This window comes from Bubalus bubalis, chromosome 16, assembly GCF_019923935.1.
Source record: "Bubalus bubalis isolate 160015118507 breed Murrah chromosome 16, NDDB_SH_1, whole genome shotgun sequence".
Classification (NCBI taxonomy): domain Eukaryota; kingdom Metazoa; phylum Chordata; class Mammalia; order Artiodactyla; family Bovidae; genus Bubalus; species Bubalus bubalis.
The window spans coordinates 58940784-58965349 of record NC_059172.1 but is presented as its reverse complement, the minus strand read 5'-3'; positions in this window follow the sequence as shown (position 1 = coordinate 58965349).

Here is a 24566-nt window from a genome sequence, read left to right as displayed (position 1 = left end):
TACTTATCTGTCTCCGCAGTGAACAGTGAGCCACTTAGGGGTTGGTTCAGATGATCGTGTTCACCAATGGGTTCTCAGAGCCAAGCTCAGATCAGCAGAGGCCCTCAAGCAATATTTGTTGCATGAATGATGCTTGAATGAAAGAAGGCAAGGGATTGTATGAACCAATTTAAAGCTCAGCCAAGGAGTGTGTCTGAGCCTGTCAGAGGGGAAACGCTTGATGGGGGGATCCTTAAAGACTACCAAGGGTCAGAAACTGGGGAAGTGCAGTTCAGCTGTCAGATCTATTAGGAAAAAGTTGGGATTGAAATAAGCCAAGCTAAAGTGTCCTAAAATGAATAGCTTAGAATGAAGGAGGGAACAAAAGCAAGGGTGAGGGTGGGAAAAAGTGAGAGACAGACTCAAGGACTGAGGGATCCATAAGTCATGTGGACCTTTTGCTACAGGGACAGAGGGCAGGAGGACTAGAGCAAAGCTGGGGAGGGCAATGGGTACTTCATCCCCCAAACCACTATTTCAGAATCATTTCCCTTTTCTCTAGTACAAATTTAGATGTGTCTATTTTCACACACACATCACACACACACTTATATATGGATCCCTTGGATCAGACTTTTAAGATCAGATGTGGCTGAGGAAACCAGAATTGAAAGAGACACGTGTACCCCAATGTTCATCACAGCACTGTTTATAATAGCCAGGACATGGAAACAACCTAGATATCCATCAGCAGACGAATGGATAGGAAAGCTGTGGTACATATACACAATGGAATATTACTCAGCCATTACAAAGAATACATTTGAATCAGTTCTAATGAGGTGGATGAAACTGGAGCCTATTATACAGACTGAAGTAAGCCAGAAAGAAAAACACCAATACAGTATACTAACACATATATATGGAATTTAGAAAGATGGTAACGATAACCCTATACGTGAGACAGCAAAAGAGACACAGATGTATAGAACAGTCTTCTGGACTCTGTGGGAGAAGGTGAGGGTGGGAAGATCTGAAAGAATAGCATTGAAACACGTATATTATATATGAAACAGATAACCAGTCCAGGTTCCATGCATGAGACAGGGTCTTCAGGGCTGGTGCACTGGGATGATCCAGAGGGATGGGATGGGGAGGGAGGTCGAAGTGGGGGGGTTCAGGATGGGGAACACATGTAAACCCATGGCTGATTCATATCAATGTATGGCAAAAACCACTACAATATTGTAATCAGCCTCCAACTAAAATGAAAAAAAAAGAAATGTATTAAAAAAATATGTATATATTAGGTGTGAGAATGCATCTGACAGTCAGAGCAATTGTTTTCCTTTACAGAAGGAGCATGATGGAGTGCTTAAGAGAACCGAGTTTTGGACTCAGTACCTAGTGCCAGCTGTACCTCTCAGCAATTATAGTACTTCAGGATGGGAAACTGCTGGACTCCTAGCTTCTGCAAGTCTTAAAAGTCGAATCACATCATCTTCTGCACAGGTTTACTAGGAACCTTAGCCAGAGAAAATCTGTAAGTCACTTAGCATAGCCCTCTCACTCAATGAATGAAACTATATTTAACAAATGCTCTCTGACTGTTGCCTCTGTGTCTGATGCTTTGCTAGGCTGGAGGCACATGAAGAATAAAGCTGTAGTCAGAGGAGTTGGTGGGTAAAGACACACTGTATGTATTTCTCTTGTATATACTATCTGAGGCCAGGAGGTAGCCACTGGGGTTTATCCTGAGTCTTGCATCCAAGTATCTTTTTTAAATACTTGGTTTCTGAAGGCACTGATGATCCTGGACCCAGAGAAGAAAAAGGTACCTCTTTCCAGGAGAGATAGTCATCCATGGGATAGTCCATTCAGTCGCATGCTAGGCTTTCCTAGATTTCCCCACCGTCCAAAAACCAGTGAGGTCTGACCTTGCAAGATGGGCTGAGCTCCCAGCCCTGAGCAGTGTGACTGCTGCTGAGGACGGGCCCATTCATAACCAGGCACAGACAGACCCGTTAGTGACATTGCTGCAGGCGGGCTATTACTTACAATATAGTTAGTGTCGCTTTACCAAAATGGATGGGACGCAGTGTTTGGGAGAAGAGTTCTGAATCTGACCAAGAGGAAAATAAGTTACCACAGTGGCGGGCTGGTCTAGGGAGTCGGAGGGCAAGGGTAGGGGTTGCCATTGAAGTTGGGTCCTCCCTATGCAGTGTAATTATTTTCCTTTTTCGATTAATGTCCAAGTTTGAAGTTTCCATGGAAGGATCTGATGCGAGATTCAATATTTGCTTGGGGAAAAAGTGGACAGGGTTGCAGTGAAAGTAAGAGTTGTACAGGAGAAAGAGCACTGGGGGTTAGAGACAATGGTGGCATGGCCATGTGGAGCAGGCACTGCAAACTGTACTGGAAACTTCTCCAAGTCCTTCTGTCTACATAGCTAGTCTATTTCTGCCACCTTAAGGGTCTAGAGGACAGTGAAAAGTTGGCTTAAAACTCAACATTCAGAAAATTAAGATCATGGATCCAGTCCCATCACTTCATGGCAAAGGGATGGGGAAACAGTAGAAACAGTGAGAGACTTTATTTTGGGGGGCTCCAAAATTGCTGTAGATGGTGACTGCCGCCATGAAATTAAAAGATGCTTACTCATTGGAAGGAAAGTTATGACCAACCTAGACAGCATATTAAGAAGCAGAGATATTACTTTGCCAACAAATGTCCATCTAGTCAGTTCAGTTGAGTTCAGTCGCTCAGTTGTGTCCAACTCTTTGCAACCCCATGAACTGCAGCATGCCAGGCCTCCCTGTCCATCACCATCTCCCAGAGTTCACTCAAACTCATGTCCATCGAGTCGGTGATACCATCCAGCCATCTCATTCTCTGTCTTCCCATTCTCCTCCTGTCCCCAATCCCTCCCAGCATCAGAGTCTTTTCCAATGAGTCAACTCTTTGCCTGAGGTGGCCAAAGTATTAGAGTTTCAGCTTTAGCATCAGTCCTTCCAAAGAACACCCAGGACTGATCTCCTTTAGGATGGACTTGTTGGATCTCCTTGCAGTCCAAGGGACTCTCAAGAGTCTTCTCCAACACCACAGTTCAAAAGCATCAATTCTTTGACCCTCAGCTTTCTTCACAGTCCAACTCTCACATCCATACATGACCACTGGAAAAACCATAGCCTTGGCTAGATGGACCTTCATTGGCAAAGTAATGTCTCTGCTTTTCAATGTGCTATCTCAGTTGGTCATAACTTTCCTTCCAAGGAGTAAGTGTCTTTTAATTTCATGGCTGCAATCACTGTCTACAGTGATTTTGGAGCCCCCAAATAATAAAGTCTGCCACTGTTTCCACTTTTCCCCTATCTATTTCCCATGAAGTGATGGGACCAGATATCATGATCTTAGTTTTCTGAATGTTGAGCTTTAAGCCAACTTTTTCACTCTCCACTTTCACTTTCATCAAGAGGCTTTTGAGTTCCTCTTCACTTTCTGCCATAAGGGTGGTGTCACCTGCATATCTGAGGTTATTGATATTTCTCCCGGCAATCTTGATTCCAGCTTGTGCTTCCTCCAGCTCAGCATTTCTCATGATGTACTCTGCAGATAAGTTAAATAAGCAGGGTGACAATATACAGCCTTGAAGTACTCCTTTTCCTATTTGGAACCAGTCTGTTGTTCCATGTCCAGTTCTAACTGTTGCTTCCTGATCTGCATATAGGTTTCTCAAGAGGCAGGTCAGGTGGTCTGATATTCCAATCTCTTTCAGAATTGTCCACAGTTTATTGTGATCCACACAGTCAAAGGCTTTGGCATAGTCAATAAAGCAGAAATAGATGTTTTTCTGGAACTCTCTTGCTTTTTCCATGATCCAGCAGATGTTGGCAATTTGATCTCTGGTTCCTCTGCCTTTTCTAAAACCAGCTTGAACATCTGGAAGTTCATGGTTCATGTATTGCTAAAGCCTGGCTTGGAGAATTTTGAGCATTACTAGCGTGTGAGATGAGTGCAATTGTGTGGTAGTTTGAGCATTCTTTGGCATTGCCTTTCTTTGGGATTGGAATGAAAACTGACCTTTTCCAGCCCTGTGGCCACTGCTGAGTTTTCCAAATTTGCTGGCATATTGAGTGCAGCACTTTCACAGCATCATCTTTCAGGATTTGAAATAGCTCAACTAGAATTCCATCACCTACATAGCTTTGTTCGTAGTGATGCTACCTAAGGCCCACTTGACTTCACATTCCAGGATGTCTGGCTCTAGGTGGCTATGGTTTTTCCTGTGGTCATGTATGGGTGTGAGAGTTGGACTATAAAGAAAGCTGAGCACTGAAGAATTGATGCTTTTGAACTGTGGTGTTGGAGAAGACTCTTGAGAGTCCCTTGGACTGCAAGGAGATCCAACCAGTGCATCCTAAAGGTGATCAGTCCTGAGTGTTCATTGGAAGGACTGATGTTGAAGCTGAAATTCCAATAGTTTGGCCACCTGATGCAAAGAACTGACTCATTTGAAAAGACCCTGATGTTGTGAAAGATTGAAGGTAGGAAGAGAAGGGGACAACAGAGGGTGAGATGGTTGGATGTCATCACTGACTCAATGAACATGAATTTGAGTAGACTCTGGGAGTTGATGATGGACAAGGAGGCCTGGCATGTTACAGTCCATGGGGTCGCAGAGTCAGACATGACTGAGCGACTGAACTGAACTGAACTGAAGGGTCTACTCAGCAGTCTTCAAAGGTCAGAAAGGCTTCCCCCTAAAAACCATTATATGCAACTCTGGGTTCTCTGCTGAGACTTTTTAAACTCTCAAGTTCTAAACCCAATTGTGATTTCTTTTCACTCAGGGAGTTCTTTTCCCCATGGGAACCAAGCCAGTCAATCCTAAAGGAAATTAACCCAGAATACATATTGGAAGGACTGATGCTGAAGCTGAAGTTCCAGTACTTTGCCATTTGATGCAAAGGGTCAACTATTGGGAAAGACCCTGATGCTAGAAAAGGAGGCAAAAGGAGATTGAAAGATTGAAGGCAAAAGGAGAAGGGAGTAGCAGAGGATAAGATGGTTAGATAGCATCACTGACTCAATGGACACAAATTTGAGCAAACTCTAGGAGATAGAGGAGGACAGGGGAGCTTGGCATGCTGTGGTCCGTAGGGCTGTAAAGAGATGAACATGACTTAGTGACTGAAAAACAACACACCATTAAAAATTCTAGAAAGATATAAGTAGATGGATTTCCCATTCTCCTCCAAACTTGTCCTCATTCTAGGTCCCTTGGAGATCATCAGGAATGTCAAAGGCACAAGAAATATATGTGAACTCTTGCTTCTGAGAAGTATTTTATGGCCAATCCCTGGATAGGCTAAAACTCTAGTGACCGGTTTGAGTCCCACCTCCCCAGTGAAGTCGTCCATGAACTCCTTGACCCGTTTTGTTTTTTCTGTACTTGCTAAGAGGGTGGTAGTTGTGGAGCTTAAGAGTATGGGCCTGTGTGAGGCAAATGGGCTCCAACCCAAGGTCTACAATCTTTGAGTTGTGTAAGCTTACTTATTCTTTAGGCTTCAGATGCTCCATATAAAACAGATTAATCATAGTGTGCTTTTCACAAAGTGGTTATGATTATTGAGAGAAAGTGTGTGTAAGATACTTAGCACTGTGAGCACTCAATAAAGAGTGCTGTTTTTCTTTATTTCTTTATTTTCAGAATCAGGAAGCATCTGACAACTCTGTCCCAGGGATGAAGTGACTGAAGTTTTAACTCCAGCTTCATCACTAAAGAGCAGGGTGACCTTGGATCGGTCATTAACCTTTCCATTTTTAAACTTATAAAAATGAGATGATAATTTCCAAGATTTGCTATCAGGATCAAAAGACAAAATGGATGGTGGAGTGCTTTGAAAGGTATTGAGATGGAGGATATTAAAAATTGGAAAGCATCTGCTGAGATTGTCTAGCCCAGCCTTTCACCACTCTTTGAGACTTGGTATGGAACTTTCATTAATGGGAAAATCACTCTCAAGCCACACTGTTTTGTTGTTGGCAAATGCATGGATTTTTAAACATTATTTTTAGAATTTTATTTAACTAATATTCAGATCAGATCAGTCGTTCAGTCGTGTCCGACTCTTTGCGACCCCATGAATCCATCAAGTCGGTGACACCATCCAGCCATCTCATTCTCTGTCATCCCCTTCTCTTCCTGCCCCCAATCCCTCCCAGCAGCAGGGTCTTTTCCAATGAGTCAACTCTTCGTATCAGGTGGCCAAAGTATTAGAGTTTCAGCTTTAGCATCCGTCCTTCCAATGAACACCCAGGACTGATCTCCTTTAGAATGGACTGGTTGGATCTCCTTGCAGTCCAAGGGACTCTCAAGAGTCTTCTCCAACACCACAGTTCAAAAGCATCAATTCTTCGACACTCAGCTTTCTTCACAGTCCAACTCTCACATCCATACATGACCACTGGAAAAACCATAGCCTTAACTAGATGGACCTTTGTTGGCAAAATAATGTCTCTGCTTTGAATATGCTATCTAGGTTAGTCATAACTTTCCTTCCAAGGAGGTAAGTGCCTTTTAATTTCATAGCTGCAATCACCATCTGCAGTAATTTTGGAGCCTCCCAAAAATAAAGTCTGACACTGTTTCCACATCTATTTGCCATAAAGTGATGGGACCAGATGCCATGATCTTAGTTTTCTGAATGTTGAGCTTTAAGCCAACTTTTTCACTCTCCTCTTTTCACTTTCATCAAGAGGCTCTTTAGTTCCTCTTCACTTTCTGCCATAAGGGTGGTGTCATCTGCATATCTGAGGTTATTGATATTTCTCCCGGCAACCTTGATTCCAGCTTGTGCTTCCTCCAGCCCAGCGTTTCTCATGATGTACTCTGCAGATAAGTTAAATAAGCAAGGTGACAATATACAGCCTTGATGTACTCCTTTTCCTATTTGGAACCAGTCTTGTTCCATGTCCAGTTCTAACTCTTGCTTCCTGACCTGCATACAGGTTTCTCAAGAGGCAGGTCAGGTGGTCTGGTATTCCAATCTCTTTCAGAATTGTCCACAGTTTATTGTGATCCATACAGTCAAAGGCTTTGGCATAGTCAATAAAGCAGAAATAGATGTTTTTCTGGAACTCTCTTGCTTTTCCCATGATCCAGCAGATGTTGGCAATTTGATCTCTGGTTCCTCTGCCTTTTCTAAAACCAGCTTGAACATCTGGAAGTTCATGGTTCATGTATTGCTGAAGCCTGGCTTGGAGAATTTTGAGCATTATAGGGTATCAATTTTGGGGTCAGCTATTATGATTTCTCTGAGAGCAAAGCAGTAAACCAGGTACATATGGTGCCTGTTTTCATGGAGCATGTATATGGTGCCATTTGGGGAAGATATTCCATTCATGAAGTTAATTGGGGTTCCTGTAACTTCCAACAACTGATTAATCCTTCCCTATCAATTAATAACCACCACCATCTCCCCAAACACACACACACACAAGGCTTCTGAGTTCCAGCTTTCTTCAACTGTTCCTCATGACTTATGAGTTAGGATGAGCACCCTCCTCCTCTGTCTTCCACCACCAGAGATTAGAGTGATAATAAATTGGCATTTTGTTCCAGAGTTATTTTTCCAAGTAAATAATATATTAGTTAGGGTAACTCTTGCTGCTGTAACAAATAATTCCCCCAAATCTGGCTTAGCACAATAGAAATTTGTTTTCTTATTCACTTAACAACTTAATTCTGGAACCCATTGCTGATGGTATTTAGAGTTCTAAGTCCTTTAGTATGTTTCTGTTCATGCCTAGGGACTTTGAAACCCTCTGCATTTGGCTGGTGAATTAGAAAAAAGAGATTGGAGGATGTACATTCGCTTCTTAAACTCCAAGACTTAAAGGTGTGGCTATCACTTCTGTTTGCATTCCAGTGGTAAGGATTTTGTCATATGGTCCTTCCTAGTTTCAAGTGAGGCTAAGAAATTATAACTCCTAATTGGCAAAACTGTTTGCCAGTATCATATCTCCAGGACAGAAGCCAGCTATCTATGCAACAAATAAGGCCAAATTTATGTCAATAAGAGCCATATGCTTTCAAGGGTTGATGGGTGGTATTTGGAAGGGAACTGTCATTGTGACAAACTTAATTTGAGAATCTTCTCCAAGCCTCTTCCACCATATTTGCAGCATAGGGTTTCTTTCTCGCCCATTGTGGAGCCAGTAAGAACCTGAGCAGAGGAGAATATCTAAGGCTGCAGAATGTAAAAGTCAATGAACTGGAGACTGGCCCTTTTTCAATTTAGTCTCCAGAATAGGCACATGAGACAGAAATACCAGTTCAGGGAGGAATTAGAGGGCAAGGACTATGAGAAAGAAGATGAGCAGAGAGGCGAATGTAGGAAAGTTAGAGCACTTATGTGGGATGCCTTCTGAAGACCTAGGTCCCCACTCCTTTATGTGGTATTAGAGACAAGTAAGCTTAAACCATGCTCTATTTCCCCTTTCCTTTTTACTTTTTCCCTTTCTTCTTTGGGGATGATCACTTAAACCTTTTACAAAAGAACTGTTTAAATGTCCATGGGATCCAATGTATTTTGATTAAGACAAGTTGGCTATGTGGTATTCAGAATGGGTAAAAGGTAGACCTACTCTTTGGTCTGAGGACAAGCATCAGCCCACACCCTCAGCTTGAAATAATCAAAAGTGAGGAATAACTAAGAGCAGATCATTAACTTGAGAGATATAAAGTCAGTTTTCTCAGTGCTTATCTCCCCAAAGCAATCACTATAGATAGGTTCTGAAAGCCATGAGAGTTTCCAGCCCATTATAGTCTGACCATTTTCCGTGGCTGCTTGCTATTATCTCAACAAAGGCACTGGATGTGTGTGTTTAGTTGCTCAGTCATGTCCAACTCTTTTGCGACCACATGGACTGTAGTGGTCTCCTCTGTCCATGGAATTCTCCAGGCAAGAATACTGGAGCAGGTAGTCATTCCCTTCTCCATGGGATCTTTCTTACTCAGGGGTCAAACCCAGGTTTCCTACATTGCAGGCAGATTCTTTACCATCTGAGCCACCAGGGAAGCCCATGGCATTGGAACGGAGCACAGTTAGCCCTATGTGTGTGGACAGTTCAGTGCATAGTAGGCTGAGATTATCAACTCCATTACTCAGGATACTACATTTCTATTAATGTTACATTGGTTTTGTTGAAAGTCATGTACCATACTATTACATAATGAGCTTACCATCAATTAATCCCCCATGACTCTGTTTTACATGAATTTCTGGAAAACTAAGGCTTCTCATTATAGGAGAGTGGAATGCAAAAGTAGGAAGTCAAGAAGCATCTGGAGTAACAGGCAAATTTGGCCTTGGAGTACAGAATGAAGCAAGGCAAAGGCTAATAGAGCTTTGCCAAGAGAATGCACTGGTCATAGCAAATACTCTCTTCCAACAACACAAGAGAAGACTCTACACATGGACATCACCAGATGGCCAACACCAAAATCAGATTGATTATATTCTTTGCAGCCAAAGATGGAGAAGCTCTATACAGTCAGCAAAAACAAGACCAGGAGCTGACTGTGGCTCAGATCATGAACTCCTTATTGCCAAATTCAGACTTAAACTGAAGAAAGTGGGGAAAACCACTAGACCATTCAGGTATGACCTAAATCAAATCTCTTATGATTATACAGTGGAAGTGAGAAATAGATTTAAGGGACTAGATCTGATAAACAGAATGCCTGATGAACTATGGATGGAGGTTCGTGACATTGTACAGGAGACAGGGATCAAGACAGTCCCCAAGAAAAAGAAATGCAAAAAAGCAAAATGGCTGTATGAGGAGGCCTTACAAATAGCTGTGAAAAGAAGAGAAGCAAAAAACAAAGGAGAAAAGGAAAGATATACCCATTTGAATGTGGATTTCCAGAGAATAGCAAGGAGAGATAAGAAAGCCTTCCTCAACAATCAATGCAAAATAGAGAAAAACAATAGAATGGGAAAGACTAGAGATCTCTTCAAGAAAATTAGAGATACCAAGGGAACATTTCATGCAAAGATGGGCTCAATAAAAGACAGAAATGGTATGGACCTAACAGAAGCAAAAGATATTAAGAAGAGGTGGCAAGAATACACAGAAGAACTGTATAAAAAAGATCTTCATGACCCAGATAATCATGATGGTGTGATCACTGACCTAGAGCCAGACATCTTGGAATGTAAAGTCAAGTGGGCCTTAGAAAGCATCACTACCAACAAAGCTAATGGAGGTGATGGAATTCCAGTTGAGCTATTTCAAATCCTGAAAGATGATGCTATGAAAGTGCTGCACTCAATATGTCAGCACATTTGGAAAAAAACTCAGCAGTGGCCACAGGACTGGAAAAGGTCAGTTTTCATTCCAATCCCAAAGAAAGGCAATGCCAAAGAATGCTCAAACTACCACACAATTGCACTCATCTCATCTCACATGCTAGGAAAGTAATGCTCAAAATTCTCCAAGCCAGGCTTCAGCAATACATGAACCGTGAACTTCCAGATGTTCAAGCTGGTTTTAGAAAAGCCAGAGGAACCAGGATCAAATTGCCAACATCTGCTGGATCGTCGAAAAAGCAAGAGAGTTCCAGAAAAACATCTATTTCTGCTTATTGACTATACCAAAGCCTTTGTGTGGATCACAATAAACTGTGGAAAATTCTGAAAGAGATGGGCATACCAGACCACCTGACCTGCCTCTTGAGAAACCTGTATGCAGGTTAGGAAGCAACAGTTAGAACTGGACATGGAACCAGTCTGGTTCCAAATAGGAAAAGGAGTTCATCAAGGCTGTATATTGTCACCCTCCTTATTTCACTTATCTGCAGAGTACATCATGAGACACGCTGGGATGGAAGAAGCACAAGCTGGAATCAAGATTGCTGGGAGAAATATCAATTACCACAGATAGGCAGATGACACCACCCTTATGGCAGAAAGTGAAGAGGAACTAAAGAGCCTCTTGATGAAAGTGAAAGAGGAGAGTAAAAAAGTTGGCTTAAAGCTCAACATTCAGAAAACGAAGATCATGGCATCTAGTCCCATCACTTCATGGCAAATAGATGGGAAAACAGTGGAAACAGTGTCAGGCTTTATTTTTCTGGGTTCAAAAATCACTACAGATGGTGACTGCAGCCATAAAATTAAAAGTTGATTACCCCTTGGAAGGAAAGTTATGAACAACCTAGACAGCATGTTAAAAAGCAGAGACAGTACTTTAACAACAAAGGTCTGTCTAGTTAAGGCTATGGTTTTTCAAGTGGTCATGTATGTATCGGAGAAGGCAATGGCACCCCACTCCAGTACTCTTGCCTGGAAAATCCCATGGATGAAGGAGCCTGCTGGGCTGCAGTCCATGGGGTCGCTAAGAGTCGGACACGACTGGGCGACTTCACTTTCACTTTTCACTTTCATGCATTGGAGGAGGAAATGGCAACCCACTCCCGTGTTCTTGCCTGGAGAATCCCAGGGACGGGGGAGCCTGGTGGGCTGCCGTCTCTGGGGTCTCACAGAGTCGGACACGACTGAAGCGACTTAGCAGCAGCAGCAGCATGTATGGATGTGAGACTTGGACTATAAAGAAAGCTGAGCACGAAGAATTGATGCTTTTGAACTGTGGTGTTGGAGAAGACTCTTGAGGATCCCTGGGACTGCAAGGAGATTCAACCAGTCCATCCTAAAGGAGATCAGTCCTGGGTGTTCATTGGAAGGACTGATGTTGAAGCTGAAACACCAATACTTTGGCCACCTGATGCAAAGAGCTGACTCATTTGAAAAGACCCTGATGCTGGGGAAGATTGAAGGCAGGAGGAGAAGGGGACAACAGAAGATGAGATGGCTGGATGGCATCACCGACTCAAAGGAGATGATGAGTTTGAGTAAACTCCGGAAGTTGGTGATGGACAGGGAGGCCTGGGGTGCTGTAATTCATGGGGTCACAAAGAGTCGGACACGACTGAGCAACTGAGCTGACTGACTAAGGCTTCTCCCATTGCACAAATAGTTTTGGATCTAACGGTGGGATCAACTAAGGCTTCTCCCATTGCACAGATAGCTTTGGGTCTAAGGGTGGTATCTGGAGTGTTGTTCTGATAAATTTCATCTTGTGTATTCTATCCTACTCTGTTAATCTGCCTTCTGAATCTAGATTTTGTCATCAGAGTTATTAGCTATCCCTCCCAGCTGAAAGCTATGTACAACTTTGATAAGCAAGTTTCCTGTATGCTTTAGATAGACTTTGTGATGGTCAATTTTCAGCAGACCTCTTTTATTCATAGAATGTTGCTAAAATGAGCTTGCATTCCTCCACATATGTTACTCAATAAAAGGAAAATTAGTATGCCGAATTCAAATCAGCTTGTGGATGAGCTACTACTTGCAGACAAGTTACCTGCAAATTGACTCTATTTTACTTTTTTTGTTTCTCCTGAAAGGTGGAAGGGAATATATATATATATATATATATATATATAACTTTTTGGTGCTTGTTAAATTTTTTGTTCTTATTTGAAGGCTGGTAGCTGTCTCATGGCATATTAACTTTTGAGTATCCAAAGCAAGGGCTTCCCAGGTGGTGCTAGTGGTAAAGAAACTGTCTGCCAATGCAGGAGATGTTAAGAGTCACAGGTTCGATCCCTGGGTTGGGAAGATTCCCTGGAGGAGGGCATGGTAACCCACTCCAATACTCTTGCCTGGAGAATCCCATGGACAGAGAAGCCTGGTGGGCTACAGTCCCTGGGGTTGCAAAGAGTTGGACATGACTGAAGCGACTTAGCACAGCACAGCACATCCAAAGCAAAACCCTTATTTTGCTACTTAAGTCAGCTACTCACTTAGTCTTCCTTATTTCAGAAAATGATGCTTCCAGCCTTCCAATTGCCCAAGCCATAAAATTTTGGCATAATCTCTGACTCTTCTTTTGTGTTCCCACCCCAAATTCAAGTCAACAGCAAATCATTTTGGTTCAACCTTTAGAATATATCCAGGGCCTAATAACTTAACTGCTACCACCCTGTCCAAGCTGCCACGATCTTTTGCCTGCTGCTGCTGCTGCTAAGTCACGTCAGTCGTGTCTGACTCTGCATGACCCACCAGGCTTCCCTGTCCCTGGGATTCTCCAGGCAAGAACACTGGAGTGGGTTGTCATTTCCTTCTCTAATGCATGAAAGTGAAAAGTGAAAGTGAAGTCGCTCAGTCATGTCTGACCCTCAGCAACCCCATGGACTGCAGCCTTCCAGGCTCCTCTGTCCATGGGATTTTCCAGGCAAGAGTACTGGAGTGAGGTGCCATTGCCTTCTCCGGATCTTTTGCCTGGGTTACTACAAAAGCCTCTTCACTTGGACCCTATTTCCAACCCTGCCCAACTGTAGTCAATTCTTCAATTAGCAGCGAAAGCGATCCTTCAGAAAAATTGAGTCATGTCATGTCACTTCTTTGCTTAAAACCCTCCAAAGGCTCCCAGCTTGCTCAGAATAAAGTTCAAATGGCTTGCTATGGTCTATTGGTTGTTGTTGAGTCATTCAGTCATGTCTGACTCTTAGCCACCCCATGGACTGCAGCACACCAGGCTTCTCTATCGTCCACTATCTCCCAGAGTTTGCTCAAGTTCATGTCCATTAAGTCAGAGACGCTATTTAACCATCTCATCCTCCACTGCCATCTTCTCCTTTTGTCTTCAATCTTTCCCAGCAATTGTCTACAGCATCCCAAATGATCAGGCCCCTCGGACGTCTGAGAGCCCTTTCTCAGGCCTCCCCATTGCTCACTACTCTTCAGCCACAGCTCTGGTTGTTCCTAGAATATTCCAGGCAGGAGCCTTTTCTGCTGGTGTTTCCCTCCTGGAATGCTCCTTTTCTAGTTATCTGCATCACCACTTCCTCACTTCCTTCAGGTCTTTTTATGCTACCTTACACAAAGTTCTTCTCTGAGCATCCCATATAAAATAGCACATCCCATCTGAAGCACATATTTATTTACTTTTAATTTTTATTTTTTGCCCCACATATTTTTCCTCTTCCTATTATATTTTAATTTTTTGTAACATTCAGCACTATCTGACAGAGTGTATATTTGGGCTTCCCAGGCGGCCGAGTGGTAAAGACTCTGCCTGCCAATGCAGGAGACAGAGGCAATGCGGATTTGATCCCTGCGTTGGGAAGATCCCCTGGAGGAGGAAATGGCAACCCACTCCAGTGTTCTTGCCTGGAGAGACCCATGGACAGAGGAGCCTCGTGGGCTACAGTCCATGGGGTCACAAAGAATTGGACACAACTTAGCAACTGAGCACAGACAAACACGACAGAGTGTATATTGATATCTGGTTCATTGTCTGTCACCTCCCGTTAAAATATAAACTCTCTGAGGATAAAGATGGGTTAGTTCTCTGCTGTGCTCCAGTACCTAGAACACGCCTAGCACAAGCGGCTCCCCCCAAATATTTGTGGGGTAAATGAGCAGATAGCATCGGCATCAGATAGCATCAGATAGAGACTGAAAGTTCTCTCTCTGGTCTCAGTTTCCCAAGTTATAATATGCATATTCAATAGACTTCAAACTCTGTCCACCTTTCCAAGCTAGGGAACTCTTGCTTTAAATGAACTCTTGAGCAAAAATCAAACAGACAATTTCAACCAGAAAAACTTCACGTTTAATTATATTAATTAATTGTACTGAGTTCCATGTGACCCAGTATTTCTACTCATGGATATATATCTGGAAAAAATAAAAGCACTAATTCTGAATGATACAGGCAGCCCAGCGTTTGTAGCAGCACTATTTATAGTAGCCAAGTGCTCGTCAAGAGATGTGATTACATAGACAAGACGTGATGAAATGTGATTAGATTAGAGGAAGATATGGTGTGTACAATGGAATACCACTTAGCCATAAAAAAGAATGCTATTTTCAGCAATATGAATGAAGCTAGAGAATATTACACATGGTGAAATAAATCAGAAAGAGAAAGACAAATACTGTAAGATATCACCTATATGTGGCATCTGAAAAATAATGCAAATGAAAGTATATACAGAACAGAAGTAGAGAGATACAGGAAACAAAATTGTGGTTATCAAAGGGAAGACAGAAGGGGGAAGTGACAAACCAGAAGCGGGAGATTAACAGATATAAACCCAAAGTATAAAATAGATAAGCAACAAAGATATACTATTTAGCACAAGGAATCATAGCCATTATCTTGTAATAACTTTTAGTGGAGTACAGTCTGAAAAAATACTGAATGGCTATGCTGTACATCCAAAAATAATATAATATTTTTCATCAACTATACCTCAATAAAAAATAGAATTCTTCTGGTTCAAACGAGGGTAGAAAATAAGACACTCCCCTTTCCCTGCTCCATCTCTCTGTACACTCCAGAGTTTCCTCAGGGAGAAAGCTTGAAAAACCACAAAACCAAAACATCCTATATCTCTATCACTATTAAGACTCTCAGTCACTTGAATTTATTACCAAGAATAATTATGATGTATTATCATTTACAATTTTTTAAAAGGGGAATAAATTATTTTTTAAACATAATCTGAGCTTAGTTCTCCCTTCTTACTCCCCCCTTTCCTCCCATTACTGAGGCAGCGGCAGGTGGATTGAATCTCTGAAGGTCTTGTTTCAGGATGAAGATTGTATGAGCAGCTGGTGCTACCATAATGTGTGCTCACAATTGAGAGAGGAAGAAAGGAGCTGTGGAATTCAGGGGAAGGTGAAACTGAAATTTCCAATGTGACTCAACCCATTGCTGAAATGGAGGAACATCAAGTCTTCAAAGTTAAATGCAGATTCAATTAGAAATTTCACTGAAATTTCAAATTACAACCATTTTTTCCCCCTTAAACGACAGAATTATATGGCGTCGCAGAGAAACTGACAGGTAATTTGGGAAACTAAAGGTTCCTTGGACTCTGTAGTTAATGGAGAGTTTAGCACCAATTCCTGTGTAATTTGCACTTCTGAGAAGCAGAATTATTATAAAGTCAGATATCTCTAGCACTTTCAACTCTTGGATCCGCCGGGCTCTAAGATGACCAGGAATGTAGAAGGGCTGAGGTCAGAGGTTGCCATTTCAATATCTGAGGCTGCCCGGCTCCCCCAAACTGGCATTTGAACTGAAGAGTCGAAAATTGGAGGTGACATTCAGAAGTCTCTGAAAATTATAACCCTGACTTCCTCCTTGAAAAGCTTATCTGAATCCTAGCTTATCCTTTGATGAGGTTACTGAAAAAGCACTCCGCTCTGAGCTCTTGAAAGATAACAGTCAGTGCTAGGGAGGCCCGGCTGCGTCCCTTGGGGAGAAACAGTGGCAGATGTAATAAGCTGGGGACACTAATTAAATCGTCCGGGCAACTTTCTGGGGATAAGGGAGTCTGCCCCTTAAACCTTTCTCCCTGGGCTCCTCCTGGCAGTAGTGCCCTAAAGGCCTGGGGCCTCAGTTAATACAGGCAGTCCCCCACTGTTGTCCCAGGAAAAAGGCTTTTGTGCCTAAAATGGGGTCGCTCAGGAGAGCATGGCTTTCGCCCTGCTCCTCAGGTGGCTGCTCTGTTTGTCTTTGCCAAACAGGGATGAAAGGGAAATGAAGAGCTTCAGCACCAAAGATAGTCCTTCTCCATGCATGTGTGCTCAGTTGCTTCAGTCATGTCTGACTCTTTGCAACCTCATGGACTGTAGCCCTCCAGGCTCCTCTGTCCATGGGATTCTCCAGGCAAGAATACTGGAGTGGGTTGCCATGCCCTCCTCCAGGGGATCTTCCCCAACCGGGGATCAAACCTGCATCTCCTACAGCTTCTACACTACAGGCAGATTCTTTACTGCTGAGCTTCTGCGGAAGCCCAGTCTTTCTCCAGGCATCGTTAGAGTCCGCAGTCCTGAAGGCAGAACCACTGCCAATGTCAGAATTAGTGCTCCTGACTCCATCTAGAACTCAACGGGAATCGTCCCTGATTATTGAGCCTGTGCTGGTCTACACTTTTCTGAACTCCATGCTGCTTAGGGTCTTAGCTGTTTATTTTGGCCCTTCTCATGATTATTTTAATACTTGCTCGTGGATAACAAGTCTTTCCAGCTAGGTGCTAAGCTCCATGAAAGCAGTGACTATGTTTTACATTTCTACTGCTTCATAGCTCCTTGTATGTTGCTGAGTATGAAATAGATCCACAATAAATACTTTGTTGATTCAGCAAGTATTTTAGTGAATGCCTTCTTTTCAGAAGATATGACGTGGTAAGTAGACGTCCCCCTGGGCTACAGTCCTGTCTCCTCTGCTTCTTACTGGCTGTGTGACCTTGAATAAATGAGTTTATCCTTATAATCTCAGTTTCTTTATCGTTTTAGCCTCAGTCATGAGAGGATAGAAAAACTAGCCTTGACTATTTATTAGTGCCATAATAAACATGTAAGAGGGCTTCCCAGCTATCAGTAGTGGTAAAGAATCTGCCTGCCAATTAGGAGATGTAAGGGACACAGGTTTGATCACCGGGTTGGGAAGATCCCCTGGAGAAGGGAATGGCAACCCACTCTAGTATTCTTGCCTGGAGAATCCCCATAGACAGAGGAACCTGGCAGGTTACACTCCACGGTGTCGCAAAGAGTCGGACAAGACTAAAGCGACTTAGCAGCAGCAGCGAACATGTAAGACCCTAAGCAGTATGGATGTCAGAAAAGGGGTAGACCAACTCGAGGGCAGTAATCAGGGATGATTCTAGTTGCTAAGTTGTGTCCAACTCTTTGCAACCCCATGGGGTGTAGCCCACCAGGATCCTCTGTCCATAGGATTTTCCAGGCAAGAATACTGGAGTGGGTTGCCATTACCTTCCCCAGGGGACATTTCTGACCCAGGAATCAGATTGGGGTCTCCTGCATCTCCTGCATGCAGGCAGGTTCTTTACCAACTGAGCCGCCAGGTAAGCCCTTACTTTATCAGTGCGGTTGTCATAAATATTAAAGGATTAAATTAAGGCCTTCAGTTTCATATTATGATTTTTGTTTACAAATAAGATTTAGATTAGACTTTTAGATACCTCTCTGGTCCTCAGTTTTTTTTAATAGTTTTTGTAATAATTTATAGTTGTAAAACTCCAGTACTTTGGCTACCTGCTGCTAAGAACTAACTCATTTGAAAAAACCCTGATGCTGGGAAAGATTGAAGGTGGGAGGAGAAGGGGACGACAGAGGATGAGATGGTTGGATGGCATCATTGACTCAATGGACATGAGTTTGAGTAGGCTCTGGGAATTGGTGATGGACAGGGAAGCCTGGCGTGCTGCAGTTCATGGGGTCGCAAAGAGTTGGACACGACTGAGTGACTGAACTGAACTGATAGTTTTAAAATTTATTCATTGTTCAATAAATATGCAATGAGTACCCACTGTGTGCATAATATAGTGCTATTAGGAATAAAAGTCTGAATCTAAGCCATGGGACGTGCTGTGAGATCTTACCCTTCAGTGAGAGATAAGGTTGGCAGACAACTAACAGAGGAAATAAATGCTTCCTTATATAAAGGAAGATATATATTCTCTGATAAACACATGTATATAATATATATGACATAAGTTAATCAATTATTGTTATGCATTATATTCAAGTTGCATTAACTCTGCAAATGTATACCTATATAATTTCAAAGCATCAAATAAACCATAAAAATGTGTCTCCTTACCTTGTAAAACACAAATCAACTTGATTTGTAGGTGATTTTTTAATATTAAAGTAAGCTATTGTTTCAGAGAAGGCAATGGCACCCCACTCCAGTACTCTTGCCTGGAAAATCCCATGGACGGAGGAGCCTGGAAGGCTGCAGTCTATGGGGTCGCTGAGGGTCGGACACGACTGAGCGACTTCACTATCACTTTTCCCTTTCATGCATTGGAGAAGGAAATGGCAACCCACTCCAGTGTTCTTGCCTGGAGAATCCCAGGGATGGGGGAGCCTGGTGGGCTGCCGTCTACGGGGTCACACAGAGTCAGACACGACTGAAGCAACTTAGCAGCAGTAGCAGCAGCAGCAGCAGCAGCAGCAGCAGCAAGCTATTGTTTGGGGAATGAAGAGAAGCACCTTTGTTGTCTATCATATGAGTATCTCTATGGGGAATGGATGGTGTTAGGAGACCCACAGACAAGTTCACAGATAAAGCGGCTAGTGGACAGTTCAATTGATACCACAGACCCAACTTCAATTTTGACTCCAATCCTGAAACAGAACCACTGGCCACTGAGGAGGGGTGACATCAGATGAGCCACCATTTGGCCACAGAAGGGTCCATGCTAAGGAAGGGAGGAATCAGTGGGAGCCACCACTGTTCTGGAGCAAAGACTCCTCCAACCTGGGTCCCAACTGAGGAGTAAGCAATCATTGACTTTGCAAACAGTGCTTTCTTTCCCAAACAAAGAATAATTTTACTGTGTGCACAATGTGGAAAGAACAGTTAGTCCCAGGGAGATCGTTTCAGCTGTGGCCAGACACACAGATAAGAGTTATTGTCAGTCTACCATTCTCTAAAGTAAATGACAGACAAATGCAGATCTGCATAGCACACACTATGATGTGTGAACTCCATAAAGTCCTTGGGGAATATAAGCATTTAACAGCCCAGATCATCGGTATGGTAGGAAGAATCTGTAAGTAGTTTTAGAACAAATGAACTAAAGTTTGTGGTACCTGTATTATTTATTCACATTGCATAAATTTTAATTTCTTTATGTATGCTATCAATCTGTCCTTCCCCAAAATGCCCAGAATAGTGTCTATAAACAGTAGGTATCAACAAATTAATTTTACGATATTGTACCCAAATGTTGTGAAAACTAAATTAGTAGGGAAATATTCAGTCTATCTTATTCTGTTAAAAGTCAATCAATTGGATCAGCCATTTGTTTTCCTTTCATTATAAAATTGTTTCATGAGGGTAGGCTTTTTTCTGTTTTATCCGCTGATGTATTCTGAGTGCCTACAACCGTGTTTGGTATATAGTAGGTACTCAATAAATATTTACTCAGTGAATGATTGAGTGAATAAACATTTGCTGAGTGAGTAAACTGATTTCAAGTCATGGTCAACCAATAAGGAAGCTCATGTACTAGTTGAACTGAAATGCACATTAGCTATGCAAGGAAAGTTCATTTCCTTATTCATTTATTCTCTATTTATTAACTTATTCACTCATTCAAAAAACAACTTTTTAGCATTGCTTATGTTCAAGTTACTGTGATGGGAGACACAAAGATGGACCAGAAGCATTTTCCACCTTCAGAGAAGTTATAATTATGTTTGTGTCATGAAGAGAGGCATAACCAAATACAGTAATTGTGTAAGGGTTGAATTAGAAAGATAACCTCTCCGGTTTCTTATTCTGAGATTTTATGATTCTTGAGGTCAGTGCTGATTTCAGATAGTTTCTATGACATATAAAACCTGAAGCTACTGAGATTTAAAATTGAAACACTTTTAATGGCAAGGACTTTATGGAAAACTGCATTTTAAGTGAATTGCTATCCAAAGCTAGATGACCATTGGGCTGTTCTGGGTTCTGCGTGGCTTCCAGATCATGAGGTCAGATGCTGCCTTCTGCATTTTTTTCTTTTTCAATGTACAAGAGGTTTAATACATTAGCATTTACAAAATAAAAACTGTATTCCACATTTTTCATCTTCAATATATATCAAATGCAGTACATTAGTATTTACAAAACAAAAACTTGAAAATTTTCTTGGGACTTCCCTGGTGGTCCTGTGGTTAAGAATCTGCCTTCCAGTGCAGGAGATGTGGGTTCAATACCTGGTCAGGGAACTAAGATCCCACATGCCTCAGTGCAATGAAAAACAGACACAGTCAAATAAATAAAATAAATATAAACAATAAAAGGAGACTTTCCTAGTGGTCGAGTGGCTAAGACTCTGTGCTCCCAATGCAGGGAACTAGATCCCTCACGCCGAAACTAAAGACTACGTGCTGCAACCAAGACCTAGCACAGCTAAATAAATAAATATTAATAAAAAAAAAACTTGAAATTTTTCTTGTGCTTCCCCTTTATCACTAAACTTGAAAGACCCGAAAAGTGTGATACTTAAGGAAACTGCTTAATGGATTTAACCATGCAGTCTGTGGGGCCCTGAAAGACAAATAAATGTTTGTTGCAGAAGTATGGTATCTTTAAAATTTGTTGCTTTTTAAAGTCTACGAAGTCGAACTGTAAGACACACACACAAAACCACCCCCCATAAAATTTCTCAAGATAGACTGCTGTTGCTGCTGCTGCTAAGTCGCTTCGGTCATGTCCGACTCTGTGCAACCCCATAGACGGCAGCGCACCAGGCTCCCCCGTCCCTGGGATTCTCCAGGCACGAACACTGGAGTGGGTTGCCATTTCCTTCTCCAATGCATAAAAGTGAAAAGGGAAAGTGAAGTCGCTCAGTCGTGTCTGACTTTTAGCGACCCCATGGACTGCAGCCCAGCAGGCTCCTCCATCCATGGGATTTTCCAGGCAAGAGTACTGGAGTGGGGTGCCATTGCCTTCTCCGCAAGATAGACTACAAGAAATGTTTCATAAAAACTACTGAGATACTAATCAGTTCTATGACTAATATCAAAAACTGAAAAATCCTTTTGACTCATACTCACGCTATTTCTACACATAATAGTCCAAAGAGCAGCCCGAGTACAGGATGGCCTTGGCCCCAGCAAGTAGTCATCTTGTAGAGCAGGTCACCCTCTGATGCACCTTACCTGGGTTGAGTCATCATGGTTCTGTGGCTAAAACATGGAAGAGGTGTGTAAAAGTCATGGACAGGCTAAGCTGGGAGAGGAGGACAGACACCACTGGAAAGCTTGTAAAAGTCCCCTTTAGCAGAATGATCGCTTCCGTTCTTATGGACCTTAGTTTCCAAAGCTCTTTTCTTATACATCATCTCATTGGTCTTCTAAAATTTTTAATTTCAATTTTTATTTCTTTATTGAGATAAAGTCGATTTCTAATATTATGTAAGTTTCAGGTGCACAACATGATGATTCACAATTTTTAAAGGTTATGCTTCATTTATGCTTAATATAAAATATCCGCTCTATTCCCTGTGCGGTACAATATGCTTGTAGCTTACTTATTTTATACACAGCAGTGTGCACCTCCTATTCACCGAGCCCTATCCTGTCCCTCCCCACCTCCCTCTCCTCACAGGTAACCACTGGGTTTTTCTCTATACCTGTGAGTGTGCTTATTTTTTGTTATAATCACTAGCTCGTTTTATTTTTAGATTCCACCTATAAGCGATAATATATAGTATTTGTCTTTTTCTTTCTGATTTATTTCATTAAGCATAATACCCTCTAAGTCCATCCATGTTGTGGCAAATGACCAAGTTTCATTCTTTTCATTCTTTCTTATTGCTGAGTAATATTTCATTATACACACCCCCACATATATATGCATGTATATATACATATTTTATATGTATATATATATCTATCTCACATATTTTTTAACCATTCATCTCTTGATGGACACTTAGGTTGCTTCCATCTCTTGGTTATCATAAACAATGCTGCACTAAACATGCGGGTGCATGTATGCTCTCAAACTAGTGTTTTTCTTACTTTGGATAAATACCTAGGAGTGGAATTCCACTACATATAGTATTTCTATTTTCAGTTTATTGAGGAGCCTCCCTACTGTTTCACATAGTGGCTACACCAATTTACCTTCCCACCAACAGTATACAAGGGTTCCCTTCCCCCATCCTCACTGACATGGCTTTTTTAGAGGAGCTCTTTTTTTCTCTCCACCCATCTGATGGAAGAGGTCACTGAGTCTCTAAGCAGGAATGTCACTTGCTCAAGGCAACGTGATTTATCAGCGGTGAAACTGCAGTCTGCTTTTCCCTCTACACTGTGAGGACCACTGCCTTGGATACTCCGAGTCTGTGGGAGGGTGTAGAGCCCTTTCTCTGCACAGAGTGAGGTTTACTCTCCCCAAAACTGAGGCTGTAAAATAATTCAGTCACAAGTCCCTCCCCATGGTCCCACCACATCTCTTCTGGCCACCAGTGTGGCGTGGACCCACCCCAGTGGTCCAGTCAGCTGAAGCTGGAGGAGAAATGCTCCATCTCTTATGCATGTCAACCCCATGAATGGATTAAGGTATCAGGAGACGACAGCATCAGGGAGACTTTGGGCCACAGCCCAGACCAAAGACATAAATTGAAGGGGCAAACGGGGTTGGAAGATAAGTGCTCTTCTTCAGTTACCTGGTGGGGTGGCAAGGGCAGCGTTTCTGCCCAAATCAGGCCGGGATGAGCTACTTTGGGGTACCTATGTCTATCTGTGCCACTTATCTTTTGAAGCCACCACCATGAAGGGCGACTTCAAAGGGCATTGCGGGCTAGTGGGGAGGGGCAGTATATGCAGTGGAGTCAGAAATCTTGGATTCAAATTCCACTTCTGCCTTTGATATTGTGTGTGGCCTTGGGCAGGACACCAGAAGGTATCTGCAAAATTTGCAGATGAAGTGATACACCTGGCTTTTAAAGAGGATAAAATAAAACAGCATTTCTGAAAACTCCTTGTAAACATTTATATTCTGTACAAACATGAGTATTTTCCCCAAGGCAGAAGGGCTCCCTGAGTTGTCGTCAACTTACCCTCCCACTTCCCACAGGACCTGGTGTCCCCCCCGCAGTCACTGCTCAGAAATTGGACAGGAGCTCAGCTATGTTACTGCTGAGAGAAGCAGTTTTAGGCTTTTCAACACTGGTTCATAACCCAAGGGCTAGAACTAGGACCAATAGGTACAAATTACAGGGAGACCGATTTTGAGTTCCCATTAATTATTATAATAATATTAATAACAACCAATATCTATTGGATGCTGACTCTCTGTAAAGTCCTCTGCTAAGTTCTTTGTCTATATAAATTTACTTAATATGTTAAACAAGGTCGCAGTCAATCAGTCATTCAATAAATAATTACTAAATACAACCTATCAGGCTCTGAAATAGGAACAAAGCCACAGAGGTGAAAAGATGTAGCTTCTTTCCACAAGAATCTCATGATACGTGAGGAGAGAAATATACAAATGTAATGCAATGTGATAAAAGATATAATGAGAATATGTGAAGATAAAGTCAGGGGGATGGAGGACTCAGGCTTGCCTGGAGAGGTCAAGCAAAGTCAAAGGAGGTAGCCCTTTTCAAAGGACACATTTGTGATCAAGGCTAGACCTGCTTATATGTGTGACATAGAATAAATATTGCTCTGTATCATGTGGGCTAAATTAGTTGCTCCAGGGGCCAGATAATGACACAAATATGATTGCACAAAGCGAGATATTATAATGTATTTCATAAGCTGCAGTGATATTTTTGCAGCTCATGAAAAACAAGATAATGTCCATAAAAATAAGATATTATGGTAAAATCGGTATTAATTACTAGGAGCCAAAGTGCACTGCTTGAGGCTGTAAAACTTTTAATATTCCAGAAGAAAGCAGTTCAAGTAACAGGCTAACTACGATCCTTAACGGCTTGGCAGCTTCCCAGCCTATCTTAG